Here is a 22,264-nt window from a genome sequence, read left to right on the forward strand (position 1 = left end):
CAGCTTTCTTCTGTAATTTCTTCCGTAACATTTAGTGTTTCTGACGTTTTTTGTTAGTCGGTTAACGCACTTTTAGTGATTATCAACATAACCTTTGTATGGGAGGTGGGCGTGGTTATTATCCGATTTCTTCAATTTTTTAACTGTATGTGGAAATGCCTGAAGAAAACGACTCTGTAGAGTTTGGTTGACATAGCTATAGTAGTTTTCGAGATACGTACAAAAAACTTAGTAGGGGCGGGGCCACGCCCACTTTTCCAAAAAAATTGCGTCCAAATATGCCCCTCCCTAATGCGATCCCTTGTGCCAAATTTCACTTTAATATCTTTATTTATGGCTTAGTTATGACACTTTATAAGTTTTCGGTTTCCGCCATTTTGTGGGCGTGGCAGTGGGCCGATTTTGCCCATCTTCGAACTTAACCTTCTTATGGAGCCAAGGAATACGTGTACCAAGTTTCATCATGATATCTCAATTTTTACTCAAGTTACAGCTTGCACGGACGGACGGACGGACAGACGGACGGACGGACAGACGGACGGACGGACGGACGGACGGACGGACAGACAGACATCCGGATTTTGACTCTACTCGTCACCCTGATCACTTTGGTATATATAACCCTATATCTGACTCTTTTAGTTTTAGGACTTACAAACAACCGTTATGTGAACAAAACTATAATACTCTCCTTAGCAACATTGTTGCGAGAGTATAAAAACATAGTGTAACCAATCGTGAGATTGAGACAATTATAGAGATTTGATGGACCGGCATACACTCAATATGGCATAAATATTTCAATTTGTATTCCATACAATTTTCAACTCGCTCAAAAAAGCTCATATCAATTTGTCGAAAGATATTTAAAACAAGTAAGGAAGGGCTAAGTTCGGGTGTCACCGAACATTTTATACTCTCGCATGGTAAAGTGATAATCGAGATTTCATAATACGTCATTTACATATTTTTCAAATACCGTATTTTTGTAAAGTTTTATTCCGCTATCATCATTGGTTCCTAATGTGTATACTCGTATTATACAGAGAAGGCATCAGATGGAATTCAAAATAGCTTTATATTGGAAGAAGGCGTGGTTGTGAACTGATTTCACCCATATTTCGTACATGTTATCAGGGTGTTAAGGAAATATTATATACCAAATTTCATTGAAATCGGTCTAGTAGCTCCTGAGATATGGTTCTTGGTCCATAAGTGGGCGGCGCCACGCCCATTTTCAATTTTTAAAAAAAGCCTGGGTGCAGCTTCCTTCTGCCACTTCTTCCGTAAAATTTAGTGTTTCTGACGTTTTTTGTTAGTCGGTTATCGCACTTTTAGTGATTTTGAACATAACCTTTGTATGGGAGGTGGGCGTGGTTATTATCCGATTTCTTCCATTTTTGAACTGTACATGGAAATGCCTGAAGGAAACGACTCTGTAGACTTTGGTTGACATAGCTATAGTAGTTTCCGAGATATGTACAAAAAACTTAGTAGGGGGCGGGGCCACGCCCACTTTTCCAAAACAATTGCGTCCAAATATGCCCCTCCCTAATGCGATCCTTTGTGCCAAATTTCACTTTAATATCTTTATTTATGGCTTAGTTATGACACTTTATAGGTTTTCGGTTTCCGCCATTTTGTGGGCGTGACAGTGGGCCGATTTTGCCCATCTTCGAACTTAACCTTCTTATGGAGCCAAGGAATACGTGTACCAAGTTTCATCATGATATCTCAATTTTTACTCAAGTTACAGCTTGCACGGACGGACGGAAGGACGGACAGACGGACGGACGGACAGACGGACGGACGGACAGACAGACATCCGGATTTCGACTCTACTCGTCGCCCTGATCACTTTGGTATATATAACCCTTTATCTGACTCTTTTAGTTTTAGGACTTACAAACAACCGTTATGTGAACAAAACTATAATTCTCTCGTTAGCAACATTGTTGCGAGAGTATAAAAATATGACAGAAGTGCTTTGGAATATGTCTATATGAACTTGACGGGTGATATATGGATTTAGATGTATGAGTCTGAAAGTATACAGCAGTCGACTGTATGGGTGTTTCCAGATAAGCGGAATCCAACAAAAGTTGTTCGGGACGAAGTAAGCAAATGGTTGCCTTTTTCGAAAAAGCTGGAAATGTCGAAACCATAGCACTGGTATAACGCAGAACCACCGAACAGTATATTTTGAATTATACATAATCATTTGTTTGTCAGCTGCCTTTCAAGAAATCAGGAAAACTAAACACCGAAGACAGAATACTCTTTACCACGGCAATTCGAGCTCTAACATATCGACTAAGACAACTGCATTTTTGAGCCTTAAAATATCGATGTCATGAGCTTAGTATAATTTCCATTGTACAAGACAAACAAAGAGATTAACATTTTCGACACCTGAAGAGACGTTAAAAAGATGGACTCCGTAGAATGAACTCTTTCTAATAAACAGCAGCAGGTCGACTGAATCATTATTTTAGGTAAACTCGAGTGAAAAATAATTTTTTCACTAGCAAGAGCTAGATCTTCTTGCCGCGCGAAGACCCATTCTTAATTGCCCATACACAACTCAAAACTTTTTCAACACACATAAGCTTCGAAATATGAAAAACCAGCAAACAGTGCAGCATGAAACCCCGTCAACCAGAAATTCACTCGCAATACCCAAAATATAGCACGCGCATAAAGCCTTTGCCTCGCCGTTCTTATACAACAACACAAGCTTTTTCCACTTTCCAACAATCCAAAAGCCAGTGTGAAAAAGTGACCTTTTTTCGGTAGCCTAAATTCATTTATGGCAGCGTTTTTGCCAGTGACTTCAATATGCTTTATGCCACAATGCAACGCTGTGCGCGTCGTGCCACTTTATGATGAAAATCAACGAAATAGCAAAAACAAAACACAAAAAACCCTAAAAACAGAATGAATTTGGCTTTTAGCTGACCATGGTCGCGACCACTCGCCGGCTGTTCTAATTCAAGTCACGTGTGCGACGAAAAATCCCAGCCATCAGTTTGTTGTTGCTGACCATTATATACTGTAGCTGCCACATTCAACACCGCCGCCTGCTGTTGTTGTAAATATGCAGTATGTTTGTTGTTGTTTTCTGATTGCTGTTTTTACAGTTGTCGTCTGACTTTAAGCTGTTATCATACACTTTTTATTCACTGCGCCGCATTGTTGTTGTACGCTTAAATGCTAAATTGCCAGAAGGACTAAAACAAAAGCAATAACAACAAAGCATATTTCGTTGACGTCATTTAGAAAAAAAGAATGCTTGCGAAAAAATGTATTCGGCGTTGCTGATGTTTACAAAATATCGCCGAACACAAAAACAGTATTAGCAACAAAGCCATGAAATCCACACCGTTGCAGCAACACCATACGTATGTATGTATGTAGCATCTGTGGTGTGGCCATAAAAATACATTGAGCAGCATTTAATTCATGGAATCACGTGCAGCCGTCATAAACCAAAATATGCACAATAAAACAATAACAAAAAAGTCAAAGGTGCAGACATAAATATATAAATATGAAGTAAAAGCGTGTAAAAAGGGCAATGCGTGCAATAAATGGCTCATGAAAATCGCATGAAGTGAACTGAAAAAAACAAAAACAAGATTTGGTGAATTACGAATTTTGCGAGATATTTTTAATTTTTTTTTTGTATTAGTACATTTGTTACTAAAAACTGTTATAAAAATGAAGTGTTTCGTGGAATATATTTAAATTTTTGCACAGCTAACGGTAGTTGGTGGCAATATTTTTAGTTTTGTATTCTGGTTTGAAAATCATTCATAATTTCTTCACCTTTTTACCAAGCATATGCAAGTCTTCAGGTGCTAAGCATTAAAGGGCCTTCATTTGTATTTAGAACTCAACCAGATTATACGCGGTTCAGCATATACTTTAGTATCCAGTCAAGAGTAACAGGTCAATTGAAAAGTCCCTGACCTGACACATAGGTGGCACTGCTAGAATTAAAACCATATGACTTTTAGTTAGCTCTAACCCTCGAAAGGCGTGTATAGAAATTTGATAGATATCGGATCACTAATTAGAAAATTATGTTATTTTCAGCGAACCAACTTTTGTCATTGTGAAAAATTGGTGAAAAGGGAATTTTGCGTGTTGATAAAATATTGTTTTTTAAATTGAAAAAATACAGTTGAAGCCAAGGTATGGATTGTTCAACTTTACATGGACTCTTCACTAGAGAAATCAAAAGCTTGGAAGTGGTATGCTAAGTTTAGATGTAATGAAATGGACACCAAAGGCGATGAATGCAGCGAATGCCCAAAAAAGGTTCTTACCGTCGAAAATATCAAAAAAGCCCACAAAATAATGTTAAGTGAAGTTGTTCGAAATAGTAGGCACTCGAAAGATATCAACTGAACGTTTACATAATGAATATTTGAATATGAGAAAGCTCTGTGCAAAGTAGATGTCGTGCAAGCTCACTTTTGACCAAAAACAACGTACGTGTTCAAGCGGAATAAGCCCAAGTTTTTGCAACGATATAAGACAATGGATGAAACGTGGCTACATTATTCCACTCCGATGTCCAATCGTCACTCGAGTAGACTGCATACGCTGAACACAACAGTTGTCTGGCAGAGTTATGTTGTCTGTATTTTGGGATGCGCATAGAATCATTTTTATCGACTACTTTGCAAAAGCAAGAACCATCAACAGGATTTATTACATAGCGTTATTGATCCCTGTTGGTGCGGGGCTATACTGTCCAGAGTTAGGCATAAGACAGCCTTTTAAATTGCTAGACCACTGCAGTATATTTCAAGCTGAATTCTTTACTATTGAGGAAGACGCGGAGCTGGCCTCTAATGTATCTGCAGACAGTTCCAAAATCAACATCTGCGTAGACACGGCGTCACCTCTTATCGCATATCGGACAGAAGTCTCTTGAGAAGCAGGGCAGCTATGGATTGTTGCCAGAAGCAAGCATCTTCACCTCTATTCAGTGCCAGGTTACAAAAGCCATCGAAAGTAATGAAATAATGGACGAGATTACCAAGAAAAGTGTAGGGCTAACACGAAAACGATCAAAATTAAGAGTCATGCATTGTCTATGTGACGATTTGGACAAAAGCATGGGGAAGAAAATCATACGTCCGCAGAGTGGAACTGGCAGATCGAGAAGAATGCAAGAAATGTCTAGAGCAACGCACCAGGGAAGCAATGGAGCAGCTCTTGTGCGCTTGTCTCGCATTAGCAAGACTATGTTGTAAGCATCTGGGCATCCATAGTGAGACCACAGATTAACCTAACCTAACCTTCAAGATTTCACTGCCTGCAAATCACAATTATTTTGTTCCGCGTAATTATTTCAACTCGAAATGGCGAGGTTCAATTCAAAATCATAATATTAGAAATCAATTTATTTATTATTTATCTGTTTATCTGCGTGGGTTATGCTTTATAGGCAGCAAGTTTTATAATTAAATTCTGGCTGAGAGACAGATATGTATATGGTTTGTTGCTACACATACATACATACTTATGTATTAAGTAAATATATTACACATATATATATATATATATGTACACAAATGCACGCCATTCGATAAGGCTTAACAAAATTGCTTTTTGATGAGAGATTCCATACTTACGCACCAGCAGCCATTAACATAATTGAAGTCATGGCTATGGTAAGGACTATGTAGTAGGTTATGGTGAATAATTTGTATTTGTTTGTAAATTAGGGTGAGTGGATATTAAAACGAGAATACATTTTAAAAGAAGATCTAAAAGATAGAACATATTTTTTCTATTTTCCTCAAATCATGGAGGCTTGTCGTGGACGAACAACTCGTTTTGCTTACCAACGATGGGATCCACTTTCAAGGATTATTGTTTTTAGAGCTAGAGGAAAATTTGAGATTACTCTCTGCGATATTGCGCAAAGGGGACTAGGCCTGGCTAAGGTTAGTGCAGTGAAGTTGGACTGAACATTGACATATCAAAGACGACTCTCGTCCCGTTTAGAAGACGCAGGGCCCTGCCTCAGAAACTTAACGCTTGGGGGCACTAAAATAGAGATGACTAATTTCGTCAAATACCTTGGTCTCACGCAGGATTCCATTCTACGCTGGAAGAAGCATGTTGACCTGACCATGGTGAAAGCTTCTAACGAACCTATGGTGTGCAATAGACTAGCTGGTAAAGCCTGGGACTGCAGGCCAAGGATTGTCAGGTGATTGTACACCATGATTGTGTTACCGATTATCACGCATGGAGCGGTGGGTTTGGCCTCAAAAGCATCGCAGAGTTCGGTAGGACTTCAACTATCTGCGTGTCATGCGCATATGTCAGTCGACGGCATGAAGTTATGCTAGAACTCACACCGCTTCACCTAGTAATCGGTCAAATAACCCAGCGTATGAAGGAGTTAAGTGGCTCTTCGCCTAAGGGACAGCATTACAAAAAGGGTAAACGTTATTAAGAAGTTCAAGGTTACCCTTAGGAGCAAAATTGAACGATTCCGCTCTCGAGCTACTGCTTAAGGATAGTACAATCAAGTGGTACACCGACGGCTGGAAAACGACGGAGGGAATTGAGATGTCCAACGAAGGTATTATTATCTCAAAAGTAGTGCGCTTTTTTGAATTATATGAAGAAGCATTAGTTTGTGTTGGAGATAAAAATGTCTTAAAGTCAAACACATGTGGTAGACAGAATATATTTTCCATTCACACGACAGTCGGGTCTAATTAGCCGGAACGGAACTGAATTTTTATCCGAATGAGCACTGTCAACTCGGCATCATACATCGAAATTATTTCAGGAATGTTTTCTGCCGCTACAATAACAATAACAGAAGGAATTTAATCGGTCCTAAAATATGATGTTAAGTTATTTTGATTTCCTCTCACAAGAGTTGAGTCTACATAACCATAATATGAACAATTGTAAAACCGCAACGATTTGTCTGGATATTTTTTTTCAGCATTATAACCCGAGCAGGATATATAAAGTTTGCCGCGATGCTTGTAACACGCAGAAGGAAACTTTGGAAATCCTATATAGTCCGTTCGTCGGTCCGTCTCCATATGTATACCAGTCCCTTGGTTTAAGAGATACCGCTCTGAAATTTTGCACACGTCTTCTTCTTACCAAGAAGCTACTAATTTCTTGGGAGTGCCGTTATCGGACAAATATATCATATGGCTGTCATACACACTGAACGATTAGAATCAAGTTCTTGTATGGAAAACTTTTTTATTTGACGAGATATCAACACAAAATTTGGCATGGATTATAATCTAAGGAAGCGCTACAATCTCCGAAGAAATTGTACTGATCAGAGTACTACAGCATATAGCTGTCATGCAACCTGACTTAAGAGTGTCAAGAAAAAGATGTTTTTATACCCTTTCGTGGTGTAAGAAATGCTCTTGTGTGGGGTGTTATAGTTTCGGTGCTATCGAGGTTATCTTTGTTTCTGGTATAGTATGCCAGACAAAGCAAGTTTAGTATTTGGAAATAATTGTAAATGCTATAATGTGTTTAAGTTCTTATTTTGAACAGTTTTCAGCTATGCTTAGCATTTTCCGGCAAACGTTTGTGCCACCCTAATGCTTGTCGCATCATCAACGCAAATATTGCAATGTACGCCGCGTTGAATGTATAAATAAATATGCCAATGAATATGAAATGCTTGCGGCAAGTGGTGATTTCGCCCATATACGGTATTTATATGCACCACTTAAGGCAAATAACACTTTTTTGCGAGTTGTTATTGTAACTTCGACGCGAAGTCAGTGCACCGATTTTATGCGTGCAACAAAAACAGAAGCAACAACCGGCGCCGCATAATGTGCGGCCAATCAAAGGGTACTTTCATAAAGTTTAATTATTTTCGCATTAATTGCTGGCGGAATACCGTTATTAAAGTAGGTATATTGTATGCTTAAAGTATTTACTTTGCACTCACCTGTCTTTAGTAGCTGCTGCGACCACGACGCAAGTTGTTGTCTGCAAGTAAACAAAAGCGGAGATAAATAATTTTCCATTTCAATGACTTCATGTATATCTGCAACTCAAATAAAGTTTAAATTGGCGGTTGGACAAGTGATGACAGTTTGGCGCTACCAATTCAATGCGAACACTCAGTTATGTAATTAATTTACGCAATGTCGTCGAGCAAAGCAACAGCGAGAACAGTTGCCTTTAGTCTAAGTTTGACCTTATTTTCACTGGTTCCCTATATTTTGTTGTCTTCCGACTTGGCTTATTGACTTTCATGCATTCATTTGGCTAGTTTATTTTAGTTTGGCAATGCGTTTAACTAAATTACCGCTATTTTAATGCTCAGCATTCGCGAGACCCGAATCGAGACCAAGCGCTTACCCTCCACCCACGCGCGGCACTCACAAGTGCGTCAAGCAAAAGTAAGGCAAACACGTAGTCTACCAAAAGCTCACCGCAGCCTCATCCGTCTCGGCTCATTTCTCCTATCATGCCATCTCACCATAGCCAAAGAGAAAAGCCTTAACCCAACAACTAGTCATATTTACAATTAAATTACTCAGTCGCTTTAGGCAGGGCGATTACTTACAACAGGTCTCAACTTTTCATGAAATTTCAACTATTTCTGTGTGTGTGTTTGCGGTGATATTCAGTCATTTTTTTCATAAAAAGTCACACCGTCATGTCACCGCTAAGACATTTCGTGTCGTGCTAAAAAAACAATGAAGACGTCAGCAAATTTGCGCAGTTTAGCTGCACATTAGATGCGTTAACTCTCCTTCCACTTCATACCCTTGGGTAAGCTTAAGCGTCTAGCTGGATGCTGGCAAGGCATTGACGATTATTCAGCTTTCGTTGTTAAATTTGTTGTTTTTGTCGATCTTTGTTTGTGTTGTGTAGTGCATAGAGCAATGCGTTGTATCCGGTGTTGCAGTCATTTGGGCGCGGCGGGCGGAAATTATTGGCACACTGAAGAAACATAACAAATGCGCCATTATTTGTTGCTTGGCTTATTTTTGTGCGCACGTGAGCAATGAGGGAGTGAGCAGCGTCAGCATACGCGGAAAGCGTATTAGCGCATAAATAAGAAATATATTTAGAGGAAATGAGTGCGCCGTGTCGTATGAGTAACAGGTTAACGCAATTGAGTGCGCGAACATCATTAGGGGACTTAATGTACTCAGACTCGAGTGTATGGAAAATATAGAATTGGTGGTGGTGGTTTAATTCTTTGTAAAAAATTTTGGAGGGTTGTTAATATGGTTGAAGATGTCGACCTAATTCTAAGAAATCTTTCTATCTTGCTTTTAAAATATTATTAAATAGAAGCAAAAATTTAAAATGCTACTTGAAAGATGTTGGTGAAATCTTATATTAAACTAGCTGACGTATTGCCCTGATTTTTTTTTTATTTTAAGCAGGCGTATACACTATTACTATTCTGAATTTCATTAAGATTTCTTACATATTGACCGATAAGACATAGACTTTAGACTTTACATATCCTCACAGGAAAAAGCTTAAGGGTATGATATCACACGATTTTGCTGTCTTTTTGTACCTAAATGTCGACGAGATCATAAGCTTTAATTTCAGGCATCAAATATTCGTTTATTATGGCGCAATAACGGTCGCCATTGACGGTTACACTCTCAGCGGTATCATTTTTGAAGAAGTATCGACAGGTGATTTCGCCAGGCCACAAAATGGCAGCTCTTCAATCTCTTCTGATTGCTCCCGAAGAACCCATTGAGACAGAAATGGGCCTCATCGCTGAACAAAATACGGTTCGAAAACGTGGGATCATCTTGAAACTTTTCAAGAGCCCATAGAGTGCTATTGACGTAAAAGTCGTTCCATGCACCAGTCCGAGATGCTGAGAACGGCGCCGAATCGGCTATATTTTTTCACAGCTGGCTGAACGTGGTCTATACGGTCGAATATTATCCAGCAATGAATGCGGGGTCCATAAGACGAAATAAAAAATAGTGCAAGGACTTCTGCGGCAAGTTTGGTTAAGTAAGCTTCAGCTGTTTGGAAGTTACGCATGTTTAACCAATTAGTGGACGTAGCCACGGCTACTTTAAACAGATTTATAGTTCACAGATTTCCCTATCTATCTTGGTACCTTGGTGGCACATGGCAGGAATACACTGAAATCATCCAATGATTTGATTGCATATCTTACAATCTAGATCACTGTATCTCAGAACCATCTCATGGCAGCACCTTTTCACCTAACACACCTGCAAGAAATTTGTGAACAGGGCGATGCCGTTAGAAAAGGGGTGCAGTGCGATTTTTCACTGGTGGATCATAGTTAAGACGATGAGTGGATGGTAGAGACTTCTGCCAGCAGCTCTCCATCAATTCTAGTTTTAGGCTACCAGGCCACTGCAGTGTCTTTCCAGCGGAAGTGGCTCTCATGAAGGTAGCAGTGGATGTACTGTACCAAAGTGCAGCTTCCACCAGAAAGGTGTGCTCTCATTTCGTTAGCCGAGCGGCTATATTGACTTTGGGCTCGCTGACTGTGCGCTCAAAATATAGTTAAAGACTGCATGACCTCTTTAGAAATAACATCAATCTTCTTCCATTTTATATTTGTATGTGTGCCCGGGCACGGCGGATTCGATGGGAACTGCAAATCCGATGACTTGACAGGTAGTGGACCGTTTCCTCAATTCCTCATTCGATTGGAAACGAGTCGGTTTGGTGATGTGCGTTGGACCTATGCACCTCCAGTGAGCTCAGCAAGCGCTGGTCAACAACCAGAATTTTGTGCGACTACTAGATCCTTCTGGTCTAGATAGAACCATAAGAGGTCCTCTATTATTGCGCAGCTTTTGTCTGACTGCGATTGAAATATCTCGATATATAAACCTTTTGGAACCTAAAGAAATTGCGGAGGTTGATATTAACCACCATAAGAAAATTGTTTTATACTCTAAACGCTTCGTCGATCTATGAGGGCCATCTGGCGATCCGCTTTTAGGAGTTTGCGAGAACACAAAGAACGAATATAGTTTGCTCAAGTGAGATCCGTTGATTTTTTGATCTACCTACGACCTAACCGATCCTAACCTAGCTACATAAAATATCGTTTCCTTAGACAAATTTATTTTAATAGGTTATGGATTTACTGGTTTACTGCCAGCTACCAATTTTAAAATATGTATACTTGTTTTACCTTCCATAGATGTAGAAACCACCCGAGATCTTGAGAAAATTAGCTTCATTTCGCATTGCTTTTTTCCGTCACTGCATTATATTTCTAACGAGCACCTTGATATAAAGGCACTAAAATAAAAAAGCTCATTTCTTTCACCATCCACCACCCATTAGCGCTGCTTACACCCATAAATATGCAATATACTTTCGCACAAGCACAAATGTGGCAGCTAAATAGCGGAAATTACGCAGTCATTTCATTTTCTTCTTCCACTTTTATATACTTAAATTTGTATAAACATAAATTTGCTCCTATGGCTTTTGTAAAATTTAGTTGTAGAGTGTGAGCGACTAAGTCGAGTGTAAAATGAACAACGAGCCGCCGCAAAAGCGCACATGCAACCGCAAGTAAACCGTGTGCAACAACAAGAGCAACAACTCGTTCACTTAGTGGCTGCGGCGGCATTTCCTCGCATTTCCTCGCATTCACTCATTCTTCTCACTTCGCCACAAAGCTAATCTTTTCAGCCGCTTAAGTACCTCGAGCAAGTACAAAAGCGTAAATCGTTCGGAGCACAAAAGACTGAACATTCGCAACTTGTGTGTATATATAGTATGTGTGTTCGTACAGGTAATGACTGGAGTTAGTCATAAGTTAGAGTAATCGTTAGTAGAGTGAGATATGATAATATTTTGGGATGATATTGAATCGTAAGTAGTTCTAATGGCAATCAAAAGAGTTTAGTGAAAATGACATAGAATATATCTTGATGAATGCTGAGAATATCGCTATAATATTCAAAAGACGGCATAAAGAAAAACGTAGTTCTAATCTAGTTTTCTCCAAAAATTTAGTCCAATTTGGGAAGAAGTATTGGCCATTTGGAAAACTCAGCTAATGTTTAAGTTTGTTCAACTATAGAGATAGGTATGTTATACATATAAACATTTTGAAAATTACTAATTAACTCTATGTCCGTCCGTCCATACAAGCAATATATTGAGTAAAACTCAAATATTTTGGTAACACTTGGTACAAGGCACTTGGCAACCAAATAGAGTGAGTATTGAAGATGGGCGGAATCGAACCATTATCACGCCCACAAAATGCCATTAATAAAAAATTTATACACTGTTATAACTAAGCTCCAAATTAAGACTAAAACCTACCGCCTACTTTCTATATAACACAATTTTAGATTCCATTTGATTCTTTCAATCTCCAGTATACAAATCAAGCAGCAGTAGATGTTTCAGGATAAAAAATTTGCAAGAATATTGGTGCCTTTAAGTTAAGCCATCTGATGACCAGAAAATTTCGAGAAACAAACAATTCAAACCTACGGATATACAATACAATGCCCCTGTTACAATTGCGAACTCTCTATCGAATATATCGATTAATTTTGAGCTATATTATTGGTTAACTTATGAGTTATATTATCTGTTAACTTATGAGATATATTATTGAAATTCGGAAAAGTTGCAGGAGTATACTAAATGAAAAATTCGAGTTTCATCCGGACTTGTCCTTTCTTACGTACTTTCAAATAACTTTGTTTTCACTGTCGTACAGTGTTCGAAAAAGTAAAAAATTATAATAAAATAAATTAATATATTCTTCATGGAGTATTGACAAACCTTCAGGCCCATTCTTTTGTCGTATATAATAATATAAGCTGTGAAGAGCAAAGACCTCCCATTTATCCGACTATAAAAAATATTCGAAAAGTATTTTTAAAACAAATGAGGCTTTGAAACAGCGAATCGAACATGATTCATTTTAAAGAAGGTATGTGTGTTCTACAAGCTTTTTGAAATAAATAACAAATACATGTTTACTGACTATCTGATTATAGCGGTGTTCTTTCTCCATATATATAATATGACAGTATGATCAAAATTCGTAAAAACTCTCGAAAAAATTTTGTTAGTACTAATTATTTTAGTGAGGATAATTCAACAGGAGAAGAGAGCTGGGCCTAATAAAAGGTGCCAGTTTAAAAATATCAAACGACTTACCAAAAACATAATTTTGAACATACTAATTAGAACTCTTTGTCATGGAAAAATGTTCAATATTGGCATTCCAGCTTTGTCATATAAATTTTAAATATAGAGTAAAACAAATTCAAGGGCTTATGACAACCTTATTATACAAAAATTTACGAAAGTTCAACGCATTTTGTAGTGCGGTTAAGCGCCATTCGCAGCCGATTCATTATCGGCGTAGATTTAGTGATCTAAAGTACCCGCACGAAAAATTATCTAACGGAGTACAATTATATAACCGGGGTGGCCAACCCCTCTTAAAATGATCTCAGATGCTATATGACTTGTAAAAGCAGCCCTTAACCCCAACGCGATTGATTTTTATATAAGATACCAATAATATTTAAGCCAATTGTCTTTAACGCACGGAAATGAGGGTAATATTAGTACAGCCGTCAATTTCTAACCCATAAAGTCCTTGTTACGCAATCCAAACTTTCCGTAAAAGACGGTTCGCACATCAAACTTAAGATATAAATATGCCTAATCTCAATAAAAGTCAACGATTTTTTCATTCGTGAATTTAAAAATAATATTCATAAAAATTGGCAAAAGTTGTTACATAATTTTTATTCATTACATAATATAAGGATAAGCTAGTTATGAAGCCAAATTTTAGAAAGCTACTTCAACCAAATTGTGCTTAATAGGCTTACTAGGGAAAGTTTAACATTAAGCTGTTCAGAATACATACATATATATTCATATTTCACATTACTAAGTTTAGAAAAAAATTATCCAGATAACTCCAGGTACACATCACAAGTTATACCTTTATTACGGTTTACAACTCGATTAAGTTGAGTTGAAATTAAAACAACTGATCTCTTCTTTTGCTCTAGGGATGGCAACCTAAGAAATGTCGATTAAACAATAAAAGTTCAACTTAAAATTTTTTGTCAGGTTGAGTTGTTCTGAATATATAAAGTTGAGTTGTACACGATCTTAGAGGTATTACTTCCGCGCGGCACCAAAACATAATTATTTCTACAACTTTTCCGATAACAATTATAATATTATTTTAAAAAGTAAAAAAGGAATTTTTGAGATTTGAAGTAGCTGGGTTTTCCAGTAAAGATAATATTATTTCTTCGTATGAAAATTAATTTTATTCATGAGCAATCATTTCAATAAGTTAAGTTGACAGTTTGGTTTAGTTTTTGGTCTGGTGGAATCATCGGTCCGTACTTGTTTCGAAATGAAGGTGGTGACATTCTTACTGTCAACTAAGAGCCGCAATTGGTAGAAGTTGGTCTTGACAACATCTAGTACCTAGAAGACGGGGCTCCGTGCCGCAGCACGTGCAATAACCGAATATTACGAGAAAAGTTTCGAGATTCCATTATTTTGAGAAATTGTGACATTGAATAGCCTCCAAGAATTTGTGATTTAACATCTTTATACAACTTCTTGGGGGGTTATTTGAAGTTGTTGGTTTTTAGCAATAAACCAGATTCTCTTCAAACGTTAGCTGTCAACACTACACGTGCTATTCATGAAATACGACTTGATTTAGTGGAAAAAGTACTCGAAAATTGGGTTCATCGAATTCGTTGCTACAAAAGAAGTCGTGGCGACATTTTCAATGATCATATAATCAGAACTCAATTGCATCGACTGTGCTTCAGACTGAATAAAAACATTTGAATTTCCATAACAATTAGTATGTTTTTGCTTTTTTTTTTTGTTGAAAGAAATCTCATCACTCTTATTAGAAAAGACTGTACAATTATGTACTTTGAGAAAAATCGAAGTTTTACTATGAATTTAATTTGAAAATTATTTACTAGTTTCAATTTCTAAAGTTTTTAAGATCTTCTTAGATACCAGACATTTTTTTAATACATATCTACATAAGTAAAATGTTGCTCAGCGAAATTTTCTTCTAATTTCAGTTTCATTATGAACAGCCTGCAAGCTGCCGATCTATGCAACTGAGTATTTATGTCCGCTGGGTTGGCTACGCAGAGGCGCTCTTCTTGATGTAAATACAAATTACGTACACAGCAACCGGTAATTGCATGTTTGCGTGCATGGCCACACATACATGCCTGCCACCAAGAGTGCGAGTACGGAACTTATGCAGTGGTGTGAGTATAGGATGGGGTTAACTTGTTACTGTGCGAGTGACTTGTTTGACACGTACTCATCTGTGTTTACATGCCACTGTCGCTGCGCACTCGGAAACACACATACAAACCCATTCAAATGTTACACACAAACACATGTGCGTTGTGTGCGCGCCGAGAATTATGCCAGTTTGGTAAAATGTTAACGAACCTGAACTTCGTGCGTTTTTGGCTTTATGGCGAAGCAATTTTAGGCACTTGCCTTAAATAAAAATATACATACCTCAGTAATATATACATACAAGCTTCGATTTGTGCATTGGTAGGTAATTTTTGTGTTAGAGGGCGCCGAGAATTGGCAGGAATGTTCGTTGTAGGTGTCAGTAAAACATTTGCTAATATGACAATATTGGCACATTTGTTAGGCAACAGCAGCATAAAAGCACACACACACACACACACTTGCACCTTTGTACATTCATAAATGTGCTTTTACCGTAGCATTGATTTTTTGGTCGTTTTGTGCCGGCGCACAGTGAGACAGCCCAATAGTAACCGCGGCAAAAAATGGTTTTTGACGTGTCGTCCAATTTGGATGAAATTTTCACAGTATATTAACAGATTTATGAGTAACAATTCCCCGAAATTTCAGCCTCATAACTTCATTACTTTTTGGTCTAGAGCAAGTCAAAGTTGAGGTATGCCAACGCGCTTGAAATATGTTAGTTCAATATGTAATAATCAAAAGCTTATTAAAATAAAAATGCATAATAAATGCAACTTTCAAGTATTTTTTTAATTAATTTAGTTATTGTAGAATGAGTAAATGAAAAAATAAATTTAAAAAAAAAACACAATTTTTTTTTTCTTAACAACAGAACTGTGGTGCAAAAATTGAATATTTTGCATTTTCAATGGCCTAGGAAATATAGAGCAGCCCCTCGCCCTAGGTGCAGACTTATACCAAATGAAAGTTTGAAATCTCAGCTTTAATTTAAAGTAGAGGACATATAGCAAAAGTTTGCAAAAGCACATTAAACATACAAAAAACTACAAAAAGTACGTAACGCGCACATTCTGTCGCTATACGTATGTTAGCATGCAATAGCATGTTTACAACTTTTTACTTTTATTTTTTTTAATTGTTTACTATTCTCTTATTGTGCAAGAGAATAGTAATAAATTACATTTGTTTTTTGTTAGTTATTCAGAATTATGCTTTAAAGATCATTTATGTTTTAATAAAAATATTCTTGTTTACATAAATTTACGTTATTAATTTGATAGATAATTTTGTTGAAGGTCATTGACTTTGCGTTAGATAGTTGCATAATTTTTAATTTAAATTGATAGTGCAAGACATTGTTCTTATCTAAGTTGTGTTATGATCACTTTCTAATGTGGTTAGTTTAATTGTTATATTGTAGTGCCGCTTGTCGCCTGGCAGGAAAATAGAAAATAGTCTCTTGCATTATAATTATTTTTGTTGTCCAAAGCTCATAAGCAGCCTAATATTGTGAGCATAATTTTTGGTTGTTGTTGGTTTTTGGGCATTTTTTCCATCCGCTGAGCCAAACCAGTTTTTGTTTTGCTCAAACATATGTACATTTTGTGTACTCGTGTACTTTTTTTTTTGCTACAGGAATGTTATCCGAAGAAGCGCAAGAAGCAATGAATAAGGAGTATAGAAACTGTAGGCTATTCCATTCTCGTAAAAATTCACGTTTTTCTACGAATGAAGATGTAATGCACTATTTGCAAATATAATCAGATCCTTATATTAATTCATTTAGAATGAGAAACAAATTGAAAAAATTAGAATACCATGATGATGTTAAAAAATTGATTGAATGAAAAAAAAATATTGTTTTTTTTATTGCATTTCAATGGGAGGTGGGCGTATTAGTGAGCGTGTTATTGTAATTTTTGCATGAAACATTTTAAATGATATAAATTACAGTAATATTGAATTTGAAGGTTGTATTTAATATATTTTAGAAAATATGGCACTTTTTATGTTGAGGTAGTATGGGTGATGGGGTTAAAAGTGGGCCAAAGTTCAATTTTTATTTCAAATAATGTTTGTAACTATATAACATTCAAGTATACCAAAATTGAAAGTTATACCTAAAGTATTACGGACAATACGGCATTTTACAAATTTCGACTGTATGACAGGTGGGCGTAAAAGTGGGCGAATTTTCTTAATTTTTTTTTTTTTTAACTGGAATTGTCTCAAAAATAACCTGTGCAAAATTTCAGAGCTCTACAATGACTCCTTGTACTTAATGCCGGCGTTGTCTCACTGTGCGGCGCTTCTTGGTGTTAGGCTTGGTGTTGGAGAGGTGAATGGAATTGTTTATGGCAAATAAATTTAAGAGTAAATAGAGATCTTTTCGTGTGCGAATTTTTGCTTTTGAAATGGCTTTGTTTGTTGTGTGGCACATTAGTTCAAATTGAAAGTATATAGACAGTGTGCGGCGCTTGTGGAGGAACTATTTTCGAATTTTCATTTTTCTCTATTAAAAAGTTTAAACAATTTTGGAGAAAATAGTAGTTCTTAGGAGATGAAGGTATAATAAAATAAGAAAAGAAGAAGGTTGGGAAACAGTTTCCCGCTTTTGTGTGAAAAAATAAAATTATACAATAGCAATCAGATAAAGAGCAATATCAGCAAAATTACGTTATTAGGTTATTGATGACATACGCAAGCAGCAAAATACAATAATCATACTTTAAAAACTAACTAACTTTAAAATATCATAACAAAATCATATGAGCATAAAAAAATACATTCGGGTATAATCGAATATTCCATACTCTTGTGGCTTGCAAGCAATAAAGCCGGTTCAAGTACGTTCAGGTTCCTAAGACTTGTTAGTTATATGGGGTCTAGGACGAGTTTTCACCCTACTTTATTCATTCTAAGCGCAAAGATGCACCGTTATTAGAAAAATACGCTATTTTAATTTTAATAAGATAACTTAAATATTGGCCTATAAATCGGGTAGTCGAAAAAGTCTTTTCGTATTTGGTCAATATATTAGGCTGCAGTCATACATCTCCAGTGCTAGCAATCATATTATGTCACACCATATAATATTAGAACGGTGAGCTTCATTTAACCAAAAAATAAATAAACTCAGAGTTGAAAAAAGTTACAGCTGTTCAAAAATGAATGAAAATAATAAAGAAATTCTCTATATTTTGAAATTCTTGTAGTAAAAAGGGAAAGAATGCAACTCAAGAAAGCAATACAATTTTTAAATATTACGGAAACGATGCTGTATCAGTTTGGCTAGCAGAACAATGGTTAGCTCGCTTCCGTTCTGGAAATTTCGATATGAAAGATGCACCTCGCTCTGGTCGACCTAGCGTTGGAAAAGTCAATGGAATTATAGAAAGGATTGACCAGGACCATCACATAAGCAGCCATGACATCGCTAAAGAACTTAACATTCATCATAATACGGTTTTGAACCATTTAAAAAAGGCTGGCTATAAAACGAAGCTCGATGTTTGGGTATCACATGAATTGCCTGTGAAAAATTTAATCGACCGCATTAACAGCTGCGATTCTTTGCTGAAAGGAATCGAACCATTTCTGAATCGGTTGGCAACAGGAGACGAAAAGTGAATCAAATACGGCAATAATGTGCGAAAAAGATCATGGTCCATGTGTGGTGAAGATCACCAAATGGTCGCAAAGCCAGGATTGACACCTCGAAAGGTTATGCTGAGTGTTTGGTGGGATTGGAAAGGAATCATCCACAATGAGCTGTCCCAGCCTGGTCGAACGATTGATTTACATTTTACTCTCAACAACTGATGAGATTGAAGCAAGCAATCAAAAAACAAACGGCCAGAAGTGATCAACAAAAAGGGCTTCGTCTTTCATCAGGAAATCGCTAGACCACACTCATCTTTGATGACTCGGAAAAAACTGGGAGAGCTTGGCTGGGAAGTTTTGATGCATCCACCATATAACCCTGACCTTGCGCCATCGAACTACCATTTGTTTCGGTCAATGTACTCCCTTAATGAAATAAAGTTGGCTTCAAGAGAAACCTGTGAAAATTACTAGTCGAAGTTTTTCGCCGAGAAGCCAGAAAAGTTTTACACTGATGGAGTATTGTCTCCATTGGAAAAAGGGTAAAACATGGTCGACACAAATGGTACATATTTGATTCATTAAAGTTCATTAAATATAAATAAAAGTTGAAGTTTGACTAAAAATACGAAAATACATTTTCGACTACCCAATACTTGGTATAAAGTCAGAAGGTAGTTCGAATCTACCTTTATATTAGGTATATCATCTCAGGGAAGCATTGACCCGATTCAAACCATTTTTGATACACAGAGATACTATTGTCAGGAAAGAATTCTCTCTGAGTTTCAATTATATATTCCATATTTTGATTGATATTTTTGGCACTGATTTTAATAAACATACGATTTTAATATAGTTTTATTAACTATTCCTGCTGTATGTAAAATTTAATAATTTTCCACAACCAAACGCCTTCGCCTTCTGCAAGCATTTCAATCCTTAAAGAAAGGTATTGAGTAGCAGTCCAACACCACTGAAAAATCTCACAAAACACTTCCTTTATGCGCAGCAGCTGCACTTAACTCGAGCCAGTGGCAAGCAGACGCTTAAGCTTATCCTTACTTGCCTTGCGCCCAGCACCCGCACTCTCGTACGAATAAAACTTAGAAGCGAACATTTCAAAGCTTAAGTACGTTTGTACGAGTCTAAGCCGCCACTTGCAGACTTGCCTACTTTGACTTTTCACTGTTTCGGATTGGCCGGCGTTACTTGCAGCTTTGGTGACTTGAATGCAGCGAATTTCGTAGTGATTGGAATTCCAACAGCTGTGGAGTCTGGTAGTTTTGCCGTTTCAAAGCCGGAAGTGTGCACAAAAACAATGTGAAAACTTGAAACATAGTAAGCTATGATAAGTCCTAATACCAGCAGCAGATGAGTTGCATTGCAGCAATTGCGGTGGAGTCGCAACCAGCTAGCTAATAGCGTACTTGTGGAAATATTTAAAATCGATTGAAATGGTTAGGCACATAAAGTCACAGTTTTGGAATTAACAAAAAAAACTGCTTCATATACAAGGTGGAAGGCTATGACGCTACTGAAACAGCAGTTTCTGGACAGTTTGGGGTTGAATCAAACCTCAAACACCTCATTATCAATCTTCTGTGCGACAGAGTGATTGAAACGGAATGGGCAACGCACGCACTCGACGAAGTGTGAGTAGGGGAACCCCACAAGGTGGAATTCTCTCTTCTCTTCTTTGGATCCTGGTCGTTAACGACCTGCTTAAAATCGTGGTTGCCTATGCGTTGTAGCACTTACGGTCATAGGAAAGTTCCTGAGTACCATATACGGGTTGACGCAGGGGTATCTTAGCAGGCAGTCGGAAGTAGTCTCGTCATCAACCCTAATAAAACCGAAGTGCTGTTTATGTACTAGAAGATATAAGATCCCGGTGGCACGGCTGCCGCAAATGGGAGACAACCGTCTGTAACCGGCGGTTACAGTGAAATATCTACGGCTCATTCTGGATAGGAAGCTCTCATGGAAGTCGAATATCGAAGATATAGCAAAAACGGCATCGATTGCCCTATACTGCTGCAGAGGAGCCATTGGCAAGAGGCCGAAAGTGGTTCTCTGACTCTATGACAGCATGGTGAAGCCCATTATATTCTATGGAATCTTTATGTGGTGGAAGGCTCTAGAAAAATCCACACTTGCAAAGAAACTCGAGACATTCAACAGGCGGCGCTTTAGTATAAATTAGTATTTTTCCAGCAAAATATCCAAATTCCATTTTCTTAATTTTTACTCTTTATTGACACGTAGAAATCTACTTCGTTTAATGGAAAAAATGTAGTTTACGTCTATGCAGCATCTCTGTGAATGAGTTAAGCTCGAAAAAACACCCCCAACAAACTGCTAGTTGACTTCTAAAATCGCCTGCGGTAGCGGACAGATTGCACAGACTTGACCTGCCTATAAAGCCAAAGCATTGAATGCGGTCAGATTGCTGGCAGCTAAACCAGCGCAGCCGAGATGAGCAACGAAAGTTTTGGGAAGCACTTTCCGCTTTGGTTTGCCGGAGTTAGTTTAGAGACTTGCTGACTTGCAATAGTAAAACAGAAACAACAACTGCCGATAGATATGTAGAGAAGCACAGAAATGCCCGCCGCCAACGAACAATGCAGCTACGTTGGCAAATAGAGTATTTAGGCCTATATGTATACATGTGTGTCTATGTATGGCTTTGTATGCAAGTAGTTCAAATGTATTGGCTGTTGAGTGGTGCGCGGTTGAATGCTTATTGAAGTCACTTGGCTGCGGATGTCTTGGCATATACAATCGTTTTTACTGTTATCACAAGACGACGAAGCTAACTTTGCGGTTTGTTGCCGGCTTTTTGGCGCACTCCACGCGTCAGCAGCACTCAGTAGGCCGCTGCTGCTGTATTTGAGAGCTTGTTGAGCTGAATTGGTTTTCAGTTGTATTCTTTCTCAAAGATTTTATCAATGCTACATTGTTTGCTGTTATCCTTTATGCTAACTTGTTAATGCTTTCAGCGGCTGGAAACAACGTTTTGACGCTGAAGATCAAAAAATCTGCGAATAAAAATGTTTAAAAACTTATATAATACTTTTGTGGTTTCAAAATATTGAAAAAAAACGGACGTATTTCTACCATTTAAGCTACCGAAAGCGCGTTATTTCTCTAAGAAAACTCGTCTGAAACACGCGTCACCTCTTGCCATCTGTACTAGTTTTTAGAGCACTTCTTGTCGGTGCGAGTAGGCTCAGTATAAAAGAAAACCGGACGCTAAGATATCAACATAAATGTCGCTAAGACAAGCGGCGGGCACAGTGAGTTTACTCGACCAGAGGTGCCACAGTTCGTGCAAGACTCGGACCTCGAAATCATT

This window comes from Bactrocera neohumeralis, chromosome 5 (assembly GCF_024586455.1).
Source record: "Bactrocera neohumeralis isolate Rockhampton chromosome 5, APGP_CSIRO_Bneo_wtdbg2-racon-allhic-juicebox.fasta_v2, whole genome shotgun sequence".
Lineage (NCBI taxonomy): Eukaryota > Metazoa > Arthropoda > Insecta > Diptera > Tephritidae > Bactrocera > Bactrocera neohumeralis.